Source organism: Sinohyriopsis cumingii, chromosome 6 (genome assembly GCF_028554795.1).
Source record: "Sinohyriopsis cumingii isolate HCF-2022 chromosome 6, ASM2855479v2, whole genome shotgun sequence".
NCBI lineage: Eukaryota > Metazoa > Mollusca > Bivalvia > Unionida > Unionidae > Sinohyriopsis > Sinohyriopsis cumingii.
Genome location: NC_142966.1, coordinates 87,233,357 through 87,249,629, shown reverse-complemented (window position 1 = coordinate 87,249,629; position 16,273 = coordinate 87,233,357). Strand labels below are relative to the sequence as shown.

The following is a 16,273-nucleotide window of genomic DNA, read 5'->3' as shown; positions in this document are numbered from 1 at the left end:
ACGCAAACCTCCGAGAAATACGTCCCACATTTAAAACGAAACAAAACATAATGAAAATACCTGTTAATAATGGGAATAAATCAACTAGCAAATAAAAAATGATCAATAAATCAGAACGTCATAACACGAGTGATGCATTGACTCACAATGATTCGATAAATGGTATAATAACTTATTTACAAAACAGTACAAGCACAAACGAAAACATTATCATCCATCCAATATGGAACATGCCGTTTTCGGCGAGGTCGCGCAGTGAATGACTCAACAAATTCAACATCCGTTCCACTTAATTTCGTATGCCATGGTATCGGCAAATGGTTCAGACAAGTCGACATTTCCGACGTCCTATGCAACATTAAATACCTCGGCATCTTCTGCGATTTGTGGCAGGTTCGATTCTCCAGTTAGCAGCAGAACTCGGCAAATCTGAATACGGTCACAATGTACAATGTGTGGATTTCTGTTTCTCCCTCAGTTGACCTTGTACGTGACTTCGCTCACTTCGTCTAAAGCCTTGGACGGTCCCTGCCAGTGAGTCGAAGCTTTGGAGGCAAACCAATCTTTCTTTGAGGAAAGAACATATATACTTTGTCTCCATCTTTGAATTTTCCTCATGACAAATGGCTGTTAAGATATCGTTTCTCCCGCTGCATGGCACCTTTGATATTTTTCCTTGCTAGAGCGTGAGCAGCTTCCATTGTCTCTCTCAGCTTCCATGCCCAATTTCACTCAGGTGTACGCTTTATACCAGTGGGAATTTTATATGATGGCCTTTCCTCAAAAACGATGTAGATCGCTCTACCAGGCCCTCAAATTGGAGAGGTGTTTGTACCTTTAGGAACACAGCAGATACCGGGTGCGGCAATCTCACTTCTAGGCGGCAGATTTACAAGTGCTGTCAAAGCTGTTCTTTAACACTCCAACATTCCTTCGAATGAGACGGGCAGTGATTTGTCCAACACTTAAATATGCTGTTGACAACGTCTGTTATCCCACAATTGTTCTTTATAAAGGACAAACATATGATCCCGGCAACATCAATCTTTAGCATCACTGCTTTGCTGTGACAAATGTTACCACCTAATCCAAAAGTGAAACTTGTTTGTTTCAAAAACGTGAGCAGGTTACCTACAGCAGCGATAATGTCCTGCTTAGTTTTGCTAAGTTGAGTCCACTTTTGAATGGGATTTGCTAGTGTTATTTCTCATAAACCAGTGTAACAGTCGTTCCGGTATCAGTCAAAAACTTTGTATCGAGACCTATGATGATGGCTGTTACATATACTCGTGCATGTTGAATGCGATGTCGCATATCCGAATTTACCAGTGCGTCAGTAAAGGTTTCTTTGGCCAGAACTTCGGTTAAATGACCTGTTGCTGTTGGATAGGATAAGTGAATAAGTCTCGTGGTGATTTGTCCAGGTTCGGAAGAGCTTCGCCAACTCTTTGTCATCTCTCTTTTGCTACATTTTAGCTGCGCCCTATACAGTTCCACTTAATTGGTGGGTTGGGTGAAAATCGTTCCTCAAGTGCCCTTAAAAGACGCTTGTCATTCTCACCAGTACTATCTTTCACGTTTAGGAAGACACCTTGCGCTTGTCAGCTAGGAAACATGGCGGGATGCATAAATTTGTGCGCGAATTCCAACCGTTAATATGTGCACATACAGACCTACAATATAAGAACCAGTTCCCTCACATGTTGTTGGTTTGATATGACATGATTTCGTCTGACCTGTCTGATTTAGCTTGTTGTTGTTGTTGTCTGATTTAGCAGCTTATTTCTTGTAGACACATGCAATCACGAATATGGCTCAGGACTATTGGCCTGTGTACAATGTACTGCAGCAGCATATTAGAGCAGGTTACATGTGCTATCGATGGGCTAAAAGGCAGTGCTTGCGCCACATTTTGGGGTCAGAAACACGGGAACAACTGGTACAATCTGGTTTTCCCACAACAGGATATGTCTTCCATTTTACTAACTTGCATAATCTTAACATGGTGTATACTATCGTTGTCTGGCGTCAAGGTGTTATGTAACGTCGCAAGCACACACACCGCATGTGACCCTTGCGTCTGTACATCAATGTACTACGCTTTACCTGATGTATGTGATCATTGCGCCTGTGTCATGCCACACCGCGCCTTAATTTGTACCTGTGCCGTAACATTTCATAAACTAGTTCCTGAGTGGACAATAATGTCATGAACAGCGCACATGGCTGTCTCTAATTTTTCATCAGTGTGCTTTGTTCAAGCTATTTTAGAGATTCGCTGCTTGCCCACTTACAATCTGTATTATATCTTCAGCGGTTGAAGGCTTAATTTTTTTTTTCGCTTTTCATGTTTTTAACCGCTATCAACCATCTCGAAACTTTCGTTGAAAGATTGGTCAATCGACGCAAACTCTGCAGTCACATCTCCATCCTTAGCACTTTGTCTGCGCTTTGAATCGGACAGTGTTATAAGCCATTCGTCAGCTTGTTCATATGACATCCTCAAAACTTAACTGTATAATCACATTCTTCCCATCCAACCGTGGGCGCCAATTATTATCTGACGTGCAAATGAGCGTGCTTAAAGGAATATTTACAACATTTGGTAGCGAATCTTCAATCTGTTATGTTCGTACTCTGATTTTACTCAGAAATTAGTATCACGCTTCATAAATCTTTTCGAACCCCATCTCTTGCCGATACGAATAAGATAAATATCACGATTATCGTTAAAGATGTTTAACCCTCTAAAAAAACAGGTGTTTCTCAATATTTTATTGTGCTTTATGCTGCTAAATACAAAGCTTCCTGGTTTGCAGCTAATAACATAGCCTCGCACCAAGATTTCGTGTTATTTTGCCTGTGACAGATTAAATACAGGATATCAAAATGAAAGTAAATATTGACGTTCAGCAAATGTATAATGGATAAAAATATTAAATCGATTTACAAGCCAAAGAGTGCGTCATAATATACTCATTACTCAATTATTTGTTCCCTTACCCAAGAATATGTTCTCTGACTATAAAATAATTAATGGTTCTATAACTAACTGAGAACTTTAGACCACTCGGCCACCCGGTGCCCCTATGAGAGAGAGAGAGAGAGAGAGAGAGAGAGAGAGAGAGAGAGAGAGAGAGAGAGAGAGAGAGAGATGGCAGCAAATTGCGTGATGGTGACCAGTCATTACAAAAACCACATAACTTATCCTTAGGTAATCCGTAAATATTTATATTATCGCATTGCTGTATACTGAAATACCGGCATGCTGGTCGTGTATCATTTTAGTCTCGATTGTAGTATTGTATATTTAAGTATTTGTTCTGTTTCGTTGTAGTGTTTCTTTCTTCTGTTTTCTTTTATCTCGTATCATTGACGCTAAATAATCCACACGACTCGAGAGTGTTGTGTTCTTTTCTTTTGTACAACGCCCGGCTCTCTCTCTCCCTCTCTCTCTCTCTCTCTCTCACACACACACACACACACACACACATATATATATATATATATATATATATATATATATATATATATATATATATATATATATATATATATATATATATATATATATATATATATATATACGTATTCTTCATAAAATAACATCTAAATTTGTCCACAATGGAACACATTTCACTGTCCCAGAATTCGACATAATCTTTGCATTCCTGCTCATTATTATCCTTATCTAGTTCATCAATACTCGTACACTTAACTAGCTGTATAAATACATGCAAACACATTCGAATTCTTTCTTCTGTCGCGCTGCCTTTATTGTATTCTGGCTAACGATCATTCGTGCTCTTTTCTTTCTCATAGTACACGTCTTAACCTTTTTAAAGCACAGACAGTCTCTTTGTTTTGCAAGTGTTTGTTTAAAAGTGATTTATTTGTATACTAATTTGATGTGCATGATAAAGTGGCTACTTAGGACAGGTGATCACTTAGTACGAGACGACCTTTTAAGGAGGGTTTTACAATGAATCCACATCCTTTGATATTGACAGGAATTTCACGCATAAACTCATTACATTTCCTTTAAGTGATCACGTTTTTACCAGCTAATTGTTATGTATATTTGATTTGCATTGTTTGTGAGTTAGTTCTTTTTTTTATTATATGATATAGATAATTGCATATTGGAGTTTACCTTGTCGAAAATCAAGTTCATTTTCTATTGACGTGAATCATTGAGTTTACTTAATTATGTGAACAACTAATACATAGCAAATATTTTCTCTGTGAGTCAAAGACATTGTGTTTACCATGGTTCTATATTATAATTTTAGTAATAGACCTCAATTATAATTAAGATGTTAATTTTACAAGGCTTATTGCTTCTCACACTTTTCTATTATTTATTTTATGACCAGATTGTCGTAATAGAATATTGGTCACCAGGATACGAATTTCTCTAAAATATTTCAGCCAACCTTGTTTCCCAATATTAATACACCTTGATTTTAAATTTTCTAAGTTACAGGTATTATCTCACATTATTGAAATCGCTAGTGAAACCAACAAGCATTTTCAATTTCATCTAATGTGGACAACTTTATTTTAAATCCTACCCACGAAAGGTAAGGCTTCTTGAAATAGGATTAATTGCTCCTGCCTGCCAGAAAATATGATCTTTCTGAGGCAAATCTTCTTTAACAAAACAAGAAATAAAAAAAATAAAATTATTTTGGTCCAATGTTTTGAGAAAAGGAATGTTTCGGATAAATGTGTTTTGGGTTTGATTAGATATTTTCCATCTGCCTCTAACTTAAACGTTAGGGAATTGAAATTTAAAATACAAGAACGAAATAGAGCCAAGAAAGCTAGAGCTTCAGAAAGAGGAAAGAGAGAGAGACACATAAAAATACCGTTACAGAGGGAGAAATGAGAGAGATAGAGAAAGAGAAGAGATGCTAATGCAAATGCAATATTAGAAGGAAGAAAGAAATTTAGAGACAGAAAGGAAGAAAGGGAATTTCAATTTAGATCAGACGATTTAGATCTGGCAAGTGGAAAACGCTCCCCCACTTTGCACACAAATTCATGTTGTGATGTTACTAAAAATAGCTGGTTAGCATTCACATTTTAAAACAAGAAGTAGATCAATATTGTTCTCATTTGGAAACAAAGATACTGAAACTTATAAATAGCCAAGAGAGCATTGGACTCTGTCATTACAGAGTGCACATTTTGGCAAAGCTCGTTACATCTACATTTACCCTGTAGTTATGATCTGGTTAAGGAATGTATCTTGACGGGTTCTAAGCTGGTACGTGAGGCTTGTCGACAAAAGTGTTGGAACTATAAAAGAGAAACAGAACAGCCCATGGCCAATTTGCAAGAGAAAATGAGGCAAATATTTGATAATGGCGCTTAGCCAAAAACGTTGGTCAAAATTACGAAAACCTCAGACAACTCGTATTAGTTGAAGAGTTTAAGAATTAAGTCTATAGTGACGTTAAAACCTATCTTGAAGAGAACAATGTCAAAACTTTACAAAATGCTGTTCATACAGCTGACAAGTTTTCCTTAGTTTATAAAGTTTCTTTTGTCAGTAAGTCTTCCACTCAGCAGTCTTCTGGTAAAAAGCTATTTCAGTCTTATATGAGCAATTCCAAATCTCAATCTGGCACAATTTTTAGAAGTCAAGTTTCCGATAAGATTAATCGGAAATCCTGATCTCTTCCTACATGTACCTATTGGAAGAAGAAATGGTACGTTATTTCTGACTGCTAGAAACTGAAAAATAAGCAACAGAATCGGGTCACATCTATTCCAAATGCTTTTTGATCAAAGAGATCAAGGTCACAGTCATGTATTGAAAGCATTATATTTATTGGGTCAAACAAACCCCAGTCTGACTTTATTACGGAAAATTATGAATCATGCATGTTGAACGGTTCTATGTGAATCATTTGCGATTCTGACAATCCAATACCTATTAAAATTTTATGGAACACAGGAGCTACTCAGACCCTTTTGTTATCAGGTACTTTGCCTTTTTCTGAGAAGTCTTTGCCTTTGTCTGAGAAAACTTCTTTTAATGTGTTTTATTATTGAGGGAGCAGAGTGCGGCTGTGTTAATGTTCTTCTCCACTGTGTAAATTTTCATCATACTTAGTCTCAGGACCCATGCGAGTCGGAACGTTGTCGTCTTTACCTATCAAGGGTATTCATTTATTATTTGGCAGTGACGTATGTGTGGATAACGTTGTGATTAATCAAATTGTAACTGCAAGCTTTATTTGGATCAGATAGTATATCCTGTTAAAAAGAAATCCCTTATTTATACGCAGCTTGTGCAGTTACTAGAACTATGGCCAAGAAAGCTATTGGGAATGGTGTTGATCAGGGAAATATTCATTTAGCTGACACATACATTGGTCAGGCTTTTGATGAGGTCGCTTTTGCTCCTCATATGGATAAATCAAACGGTATAGATCAGAGTGATTCTCTTTTTACTATTCATAGTCTTTATTCTAATCAGGATGACAACCGACAATCACTTGTCGTCGAACAGTAACAAGATCATGAGACCTCCTGCTTGTTTCAGAGGTCTATCTATTAGTGAACTGTAGATACAGAAGTGCTTGTTTGTTATTTTATTAAAACTTTGGTTCTTATGATACAATGGAGACTACCTAATGTACCTGCTGGTGACGAGTTGTCAGTGAGCAGTTGACTTGTAGATCCAAAGTCGTATAGACAGGAAATTCTTAGTTTCACCCATCAATACTTTTTGGCTGGTCATACTGTGATCAATAAGACTTATCGGAAGATCTTGAATCACTTTTATTGGCCGAAAATTAAAAGTGATATTGTAAATACTTTAAATCTTGTCACACTTGTCAAATGGTAAGAAAATCGGATCCGAAGATACCTAAGACTAATCTGAAACCTATTCCTGCGTTTGACAAGCCATTTAGCAGAATAATAGTAGATTGTGTCTGTCCCTTACCCAAGACCAAGGCATGCAATCAACACCTTTTGACCTTAATGTGTGCGTCCACGTGATTCACAGAGCAATTCCGTTGAGGAATATTAAAACTAAAACAATAGTAAAAACTTTGAATAAGTTGTTTGTATTTTTGTTAACACAATTTGGCCTTCCCAAATCTGTCCAATCAGATCAAGGGTCAACTTTGTTGTCTGTAATTGTCCAGCAAGTTAAAAACGATTTAGTCATCCAGCAACTCAAGTCTTCTGCCTATCGCCCTGTATGCCAAGGAGATTTAGAAAGATTACTTCAAACTTTGAAAAATATTATTCGGTTATATTGTTTTGATACTGGAGAAGATTAGGGCGAAGGTGTTCATTTGCTGTTCTTTGATGTTAGGGAATCAGCTCAAGAATCTTAAGGATTTAGTTCGTTTGAACTGGTTTTTGGACACACTGTCCGTGGACAATTGAAGTTGTTAAGATACACTTCTTTAAATAAAGATACAACAATTAATCTTCTCCAATATGTTTCTAGTTTTAAGTACAATCTGTCAAAGGCTTGTGAGGCTGCAAGAACTAACCTGTACTCAGCACGGAAGCTTAGGAACAATATATATATATATATATATATATATATATATATATATATATATATATATATATATATATATATATATATATATAATTTGATTTTCTATTTAATTGTTTTTCCGTTGTATCCATGGACACCAGATTCATTATTATGTTATATTCTCTATAGAATAGTAGTACGTTGCTAATATTAAAGTTTGGGACCTCCATGTGATCATAATGTTAAATTCGCAACTGGATCTCAGAATGACATCATAATGATAAATTCCTGTTGTTCTCCATAATAGGGCAATATTGAATTTCCTTTATCTTTTAACTTCTGGTTGTCCGCATCGCAACCCTTCTCATGTATGCAAAACGTCATTGTCACCATAGTGACCCAAGTCCCTGTTGACTTTTTACGTCCAGATAGAGAGGCAACACCCATGGTAAATTCATATTTTCACCATAGTGGTCAAATTTCCATGTTAAGTTCCCATTGTCCCCATGGAAACTCCAATGCTAAATTCCCATTGTCTCCATATCTTCGCATCTCAATATTAAATTTCATTGTTCCTAATCGTCTAAATCCCCATGTTAAATTCCCATTTTGCCCATATTATCGCTTCCCCACGGTAAATTCTCTTTGTTCCTGTACCTTTCATTGGCAATATGTATTCTTCCCTGTGATCTTGAAATTAATATAATATATATCGTTTGATTAGATTCCAACTTGGAACAAATAATAAAACTCCGACCTGTTTATTATGTTTACTTTGTAATTATGTTCCTGTTCACAATACTCTCGTAGAAAAGAAGAGGAATCAGCTACAAAAGGAATGTAACAGGGTGGTGATTCACAATGTAAGACATTGATTGGTTTAAGGTTAGATATTTATGTGCACATTTTATATTTTTGTAAGAGGTCGCTTGTGCATGATTCTTGAAATGACTGCAATCAGTAAAGAAACCGACAGCATGACATAAAAAGGATGTCCGAGTTATGCTTATGATCAGGTTGCAATAATATAACGGCGACTAAAACTCTATATGAATTCCATATGCGATGGTTACATGTGCAACTTTAGACACCCAGACATATATAAAAAGATTTCCCCGAAACCTCAGAGCAGTTATTCATCACGAAGTACTTTGAAGATTTACGACAGTATACTTTCCTTGCGTGGTTCCAATGCCCCAGAACTTTTGAAACAATTAGACGTTTCTAGGCTATGGGGAAACACTAAGACGACATACAGCCTAAAAAACCAATGTTGAAACATTTAATGTTCATCTGTATTTAATAATACATACAGTAAAATCCTTCCACCTGATCACCACTGTAGTAAGGCCAATTCCACTATAGTGATTGGAAATGTAAAGAACCGTGTGTGTTTTTTTTTTTTAAATTCCAGCGTTGTAAAAATCCGAATTAAGACCGCTCCGTTATTTTTGTATTACGACCAAAGATTCCCACACTTCTGATTAGTATGGATAGCGATTTTCTAGGTGAAACAAATATGTAGAAAAAAAAAATCATCCTATCTATTTATCGTATCTCACACTTGACTTTTATTCTATCTCACACGTGACTTTTATGCTGACTCGAAGATTATTTTGACCTTCAACTGCGGGCACAGCACACCCAGTGCATTAAAACGTCCCAGATTGCCATCAGCCCTTGGATACAGTTTGAGGATAACAAGACAACAAACATTGACCGCACATCTAAGTTGTAGAATAGAGTAGAACAAAACTTTTATTAATAAAAATAAATCTCAGCCACACATATATGTCATATGAGAATACCACAACTGTTCCAATATTATAAGGCGACGTCATCAACATATGGAGATACAAATTGCTTCATAGGTCAACATTTAAAATAATAGCAAGACTAAGCATGCGGACGTAGTGTGAGATCATTTTGGTACATAAATATAACATCGTTTTGGTACAGCAAAATACATTTGATGCAGTGTACAAAAGTACAAGAGAGAAAAAGATATTGTTGTGAAAATATGTACAAATTTTCATTATTCCAGTAACACATTGGCAAGGTTTTGAAGAATGTTGCGATTGTTTGGTGGCAAATATAGCTTGTAACTTTCCAAAGAATGGTTTGAGGCAAAATAATGGTTTTAGAAACGTACCCCTTTCTTTGTGAAATTTGGGAAAAATAATCAAACAAACAATAGTATTCGTTCTCGACGTAACTGTTATTACAATGATTACATTTTCGTTCTTCAAACGGTGTTTTCTTCTAACGACCGACTTCCGCTGAGAGTCTGATTTGCAAGTCCTGAACTTTATCAATGGCAAGTACTAATTGCCAGTTAGCAATGATAAGCTGTTTCCCATAATCAAGTCTTTTGGACAATTGACAAATGTCCCCTTGGATGATAATGTTACCGACGATTGCCATTCCTGTATATAAACGTCTTCGAAAATTGTTTTAACATCTTTTTTTATTCCTTTCGCAATATTAATAGATTCATAATATAGGAGGTCAGGTCTCCCAATAGTTTCAGAGTGTCCTTTATGCTGTACATCCGCTTATACGTATTTTAGCGTTAGTAATGACTTCGTAAAAGGTTTCTGATAAAGGAGTTTAGAGAGTTTAGTCCATTTACCGTTGATAATGGACATCCAAAATCCTATCATTCGTGATCTGATAATGATATAAATAGGTTTCCTTTCTAGTTCTGAATTAAACACACACACACACACACACACACACACAAATATATATATATATATATATATATATATATATATATATATATATATATATATATGAGTACTTTTGTTCGGCTTCATGATATTCTTGAAAATTTCGAATGGAAAATTTTCAGAAATTGTGATACTTTCGAATTCCCAAACTTCACACCCATATAGTAAAATTACAGGAATGTGTGAAGTTTTACGAATCTTACTTTTCGGTAAAGTAGATACTGGGCCTTTCTAGGTTGATCAACGTTGCATTTAATGAACTTAACAAACCTTCAATTTTTAGAAACATAACACCTGAGTATTTAAATTAAGCACATATTTGTATTAGATTGTCGAAAAATAATAAAATAAACAAGAGACATACAGTCATACATATAATTATATTGTTATAAAGGATATACAATATATCAATTTAAATTATACAATTTTATATAGTGCATTAGCATTAAGTCCATTAGGATACAGAGTATCTAACTTATGAATCCAATAAGTTTCTTTTATGAGTCTATTCATGTCACCATGCACAATATCTATTGGCATGAAATAATGTTGTCTAACAGTTTCATCCAAAAAATATTTCGTGTCTAAAGAAGCATACATTAAATGAGAAACTAGTTGCATATAATTTTCGGCGTTTGTGTTGTTTTTTATCACAATTATTAGATTGTCGCCAATTATAAATCTATCTTTATACAATTTTCGTGTACCAAAACTCACGATCTTTGTCTTTGTAAACTTAATACTCAATTTCCTCAGCTCTGAGTATTCCTAAAATCTTTGAAACTGTTGGAAAGACATAAAAGTGCTAACAGTAACAGTCTCATCGATGCAAAGTAGTATGAAATTCGAAGGACGAAAGACATATAGTGATTGAAAAATTTAATTGCACACTATTACACTCATTTTCAAACATATATTTTAGTCATTTAGATACATGATAAATAGAATTAGAGAAAGATTTTCACCTTGCCTCACACCTTTACTACACTGAAAGAAAGCAGATTGCTCTCTTGCATGCCTAACACACGATTTTATTTAATCATACATATTTTATATTATTCTAAACATTTTATCATTGACACTGTTGTCTAATAGTTTCATCCACAGCCCTATCCTCCAAACATTGTCGAAAGCTCTACTAAAATTAATAAAGGCACACAATAATTTAATATTGCCGTTTTTAAAATGTCAGTAAGAGCGTGAAGACAAACTATATTATCTGTAGTTGAATAAATGGCCTGAATCCGGATTGGTTCTATTTGAGAACATCGTGAAAATCTAGAAAATTCGGAAGTCTTTTTTCAAGAGCAGATGTAAAATGTTTACTAACGCAGCTCAAAATCGTGATATTTCTATAATTATCAGGTGATCTAGGGTCCCCTTTTCCATTATATATTGGTCTGATTATTCGTTCAAGCCATGAGGTCAAAATCAGAACAGCGTCAAATATTATATTTAAAAAAGAGACATTAACGACATAAGCATGTCAGAGTTGTATTTCATATATTTGTTTACTACATTATCATTCGACGGTGTTTTGTTGTTCTTAATGATTGTAACACAATAGATAATTTCAGAATTCAGAATTTCACTGTTGTCATCAATTGTAATATTTGTCATCTTCCGATTATTATTTCTTGCAATTTCATTATCGGTATTTCTTTTTAAGATCACATATTTCTTCGAGATTAACGACATGTTTCTCTGCCCCTCTTCCTGTGTTGTTTAGTATAATTCCATAATCCCTTGGTTTTCTAGTTTTAATTGTTGGCAATCTTTTACGTTAAACTGTTTTATCTGTTTATATGAAATTTCATTGTTTTTATATGTTTTACTTACGTACATTAGGTTTGTTCAATTCGTATGTGTTCGGTTTATGTAATATAGTTTGCTTGCTAGGTGATACTGTCTGCTGAAATGTCGGCATTTTCTTCCGAACCATGTTATTTCATTACAAGTGTGATTACTATTTACAAGAAAACATTTTTAGCATAATCGTTAAATAATGATGATATCGATGGGTACAGCCTATTGATATCATTTTTATCGATGTTTTCTATACTATTTTGTGCATCCCAGGTCATCTTTACTATCTTCTCAAGTTTATTATTAATAAAATCATCCTTTCTATTTTCATGCCATCGTGGGTTTTGGGAAGATATTTTGTTTTCATCAAATGAAATTTGCATGGTTTTGTGGCACTAAAGCTAATGAGTCACTGTCTGTATAAAGTGGTTCAAGTTCATGTATGTAAAAATTATTAACATATTTCAGAACGTGGATAGAGATGACAGAATAGTCAATAGCATAAGTGTTTCGGAAAGTTGTAGAACCAACAATCATACAATCATCACATCTTCCATTTAATATAATAAGATTCTTATTTATACGTATGTCTATCAGAATCTCTCCATTGTTATTAGTTTCCCAGTCCGGTATTACTCGTTTCTTGGGCAATTTGTATTTATCGAGAATTTTTAAAGTACCATTAAAACCTTTGCACAATCAGCACCTAAATTAAAGGGATTGAGAAGGAACTCATCCAATTCCAGATATTCATTTATGTTATGAGCTATGGCAATAATGTCTCTCATTAAAAACACACACTTGTTCGACGTACACCTGATAGTAATTTCGGATGCGTACATGTCAATTTCGTTAGCATAAAGCCTTGAGTCAGATGGAGGAACATAAACAACCACAAAATAAACGTCATCGTCAGTTTGAAAAGCAGCTTCTGAATTATAAACCAAAATATGTAATCTAATTCAAATTCAACGATACTTGTAAAAGTAGAAATACATTTTTTTTTTTAAAAATACATTTTTTTAAAATAAAAACGCCCAACTCGCCGCTATTATGGAGATATCGTTGCTTTCGATTTTGCGACCAATAAGTATATCCACGCAATTCAATGGTATCAAAGTTGTCTAGCTTTGTTTCACAAATACAAACATTTATTTTAGGATGAGTTCGCATAAATTAGAGTAAAAGTGTTTACGTTGAAGATTACAAACATTTAAAGATATTCATTCGATATCTTTCTTTAATAGACTTGGTATACACAAATTTGGAGTTTTATTTGACATTGGTGTGACATCAACACTATAATCGACCTTTGAACACTCCGCGGTCTCATAAATGCTAATCGATGCACGAGGGTCCGAGTCACCGTCCGAATTCTCTGGTAATTGCTCCTAAAGCTCAGCAGGTTCTTTATCTTTCGGTTTTTCTGTAAGATCTACAATATAGTTCCGAAACTCTTTTCTCCAGTAGTTGTAATGGTAGTGACAAATGCTGCAAGTCACCATCACTTTCCACAATGATGTCTTCAGATCGGACCTCTTTGGTTAAAACTGTTCCATTGCAACAACGTGTTGTCTGTCAGCATCATAGTCATCATCGTATCTAATGTCGCTTGTTTCAGAATTTATCTCCACGACCTGTGAGGCTTTATAGCTAGGTCCGCGGGACATGATATTGTTGTTCAGTCTGCTGTGCCTATTAATTTGATACCAATCTGGAAAAACATCTTTGACTTGCTTGCCATCCAAGGTTAAATTCGTCAGAAACTAAATGGTATCTTTTGACTGTGGCTATATTTTTTCCGAAGTTTTAGTTCACTAAACAACGATTTCCGAGCATCGGTAATTTCTTGTAGATAATTGCGACTAATACCATATTCGGTGGCCTTCAGTCTAAACGCATTTGACAATATCGATTCAACGACCTGTGTCTCACTGTAGCGGAATGGTTGATGGTAATTCTGTTGGCGTTTTTGTTCATATTTATCTGCCCTTTTCCATTTCCATTTTCATTACAGCGAACTCTTTGCATGCATATAGCATCTGGGTCAAGTCCTAATTTGTCGCCGATAACGTCATGCATCCAAACAGTCCGTTATCATGAACCTCTGGTAACCTCCAAAATATCAGATTGTTCCTTCTTTAACTTATAAGCCAATGTTTTGACCTTGTCTGAATTTATGTTGACCATATCACTAGCGGCACGTGCAACATGCTCCACAGAGGAGTCCCGTTCGTCAGCATTTTTGTATTGTTGTTAATAAACAAAAATTGATTCTAATTTTTATTTATGCTAAGAATCTTAAAATGGTCACGATAAATGTTGCTTACAGTTGAAATTTGCTTACCAGCTGGTGAACCTGGCTAGGCTATGTATTGTCTCATGTATTTAGAGTCTGGGCAATATCCCTGATATCCTTATCATGTATGATTCGTGGCTGTCGCTTTCTAATCACTTTATTCCATATCACTGAATCAGCATTTTCAGCGATTTCCTAAATGCTAGTCCAAATTATAAGGCTATTGGAACTTACATTCAGATAATATTACCAACCGAATTGTTAACTGAAAATATTACTCTGATGGTCACACGCTCATCTCACGAATTCGGACAAATATTCACTTTTCACGACACTGTAATGAGTATATCTGTATGAGGACGGAGCCAGCTTCTATTAATCTATCCTAAATATTAAGTTTATTCCATGGACTGGAGCCGCGGTGGCCCAGTGATGAGCTTGCGGGACTCAGGACCAAGAGGGTATGGATTCGAATCCTACCTTTGGACCACTCCGGGTCAGTTACTGTGGAGTGCTTTGCCGAAGAACACCCCACAGACAATGCACTTCAATCGAACTGCCTCGGCAATAAGTAACCTACGTTTAATGTTGTGCCGTAAAACACCCAACCATACGAAAAATCACTGGACTTGGAAGCAATGTCTCGCATCTGGACCCCCACAACGTTCAATCATATATCATTATAATGTTGTATATGTCTTTTTTGTCTCCAATAAATTTTTTTATCATTATATATATATATATATATATATATATATATATATATATATATATATATATATGCATCAATCCATCCATTCTTCCATCCATTCATAACCACTACCTGATGGATACCATAAGCGGAAGTCTGATTTTTACATCACACCGTTTATGTAACTATTTTCTTTTAGTCCCGCTCATTGTCGTAATAGCACATTTTCACTGTGTATAATACAGTTTGGTAATACATATTTATCACCTTTGAACATTATATATTTACTCTACCTCTGGGCCACACAAACACATGAACCATTGCGCTACGTCGCCCATTGATAGGTCAATAAACGCCAGTAGATCGTTTCAGTTTCGAGCGACAATAAATGGAACACACACTATGTTTTTCCTTTTTATTATTTTACTCCTTTTTATGCCTTTTAACAGTCCTTAGAATAATTCACACAGAATATACCCTACAGGTATAAATAATGACTCGTTCATATTCATTATACACTGTACACAGGAGTCACCAAAATATATGCGGTTTGCCTAAACATTGGACTTTTCCTTGTGTGTGTGTGTGCCATAGGTACACTTGATCTTACCAGTAATCCCGAAATTAAGATATACGTGGATTTTTATGCCAGAATAATGGTAATAGCTAAAATTGCTCAACTGTATCTGTGTGAGGTCATTTCATGCGTGCCTTCATCATTTAAAACATTGTTCGTTGGCGGCAGAAGAAAAAAACTTTGATATATCAAAAAGATTCACATTCTAAAATTAAAGAAGGTTAGTTCTTGTAAACTGCTGAAAACGGAGATAACAAACATGAAAAATCTTTGAATATCCCTTTACAAGACACTGTTGTTTTTCTTTTAAAAAGATTTCGTTTCGGTGTGTGTCATATTTGTAAGGCATGGGTAAGAGAAAAGTAAAAAACAGTGTACTTAAGTTTAAATTCTTTTCTTTTATGATCAGGTAATTCTTATTACTATCTTTACTTTCTTTACCTTATTATTTTCACTTTACCAATATCATCTCAAAAAAAGTTAGTCACCAGTTACCGTATAATTGAATATCTGAATCTTTTTCAATATTTGCATTGATTATGGATAATCTGTACCCTGTATAAGAATCTAGAAAGAATTCGGCAATGTGTGTCTTGGTTATATACCTCCCAGTATGTTTCATCCGAGCAACGTTTGCTGTACCGTTACTAGTCCT

At 35.2% G+C, this 16,273-nt stretch overlaps 1 protein-coding gene across 1 annotated transcript in view; it reads left to right on the top strand.

The window, feature by feature from the left end:
- The window catches only part of LOC149797386 (GTPase IMAP family member 8-like), a 38,762-nt gene that overhangs the window by 14,648 nt on the left and 7,841 nt on the right, over positions 1-16,273 (top strand). The gene's annotated exons all lie outside the window — the stretch shown is intronic.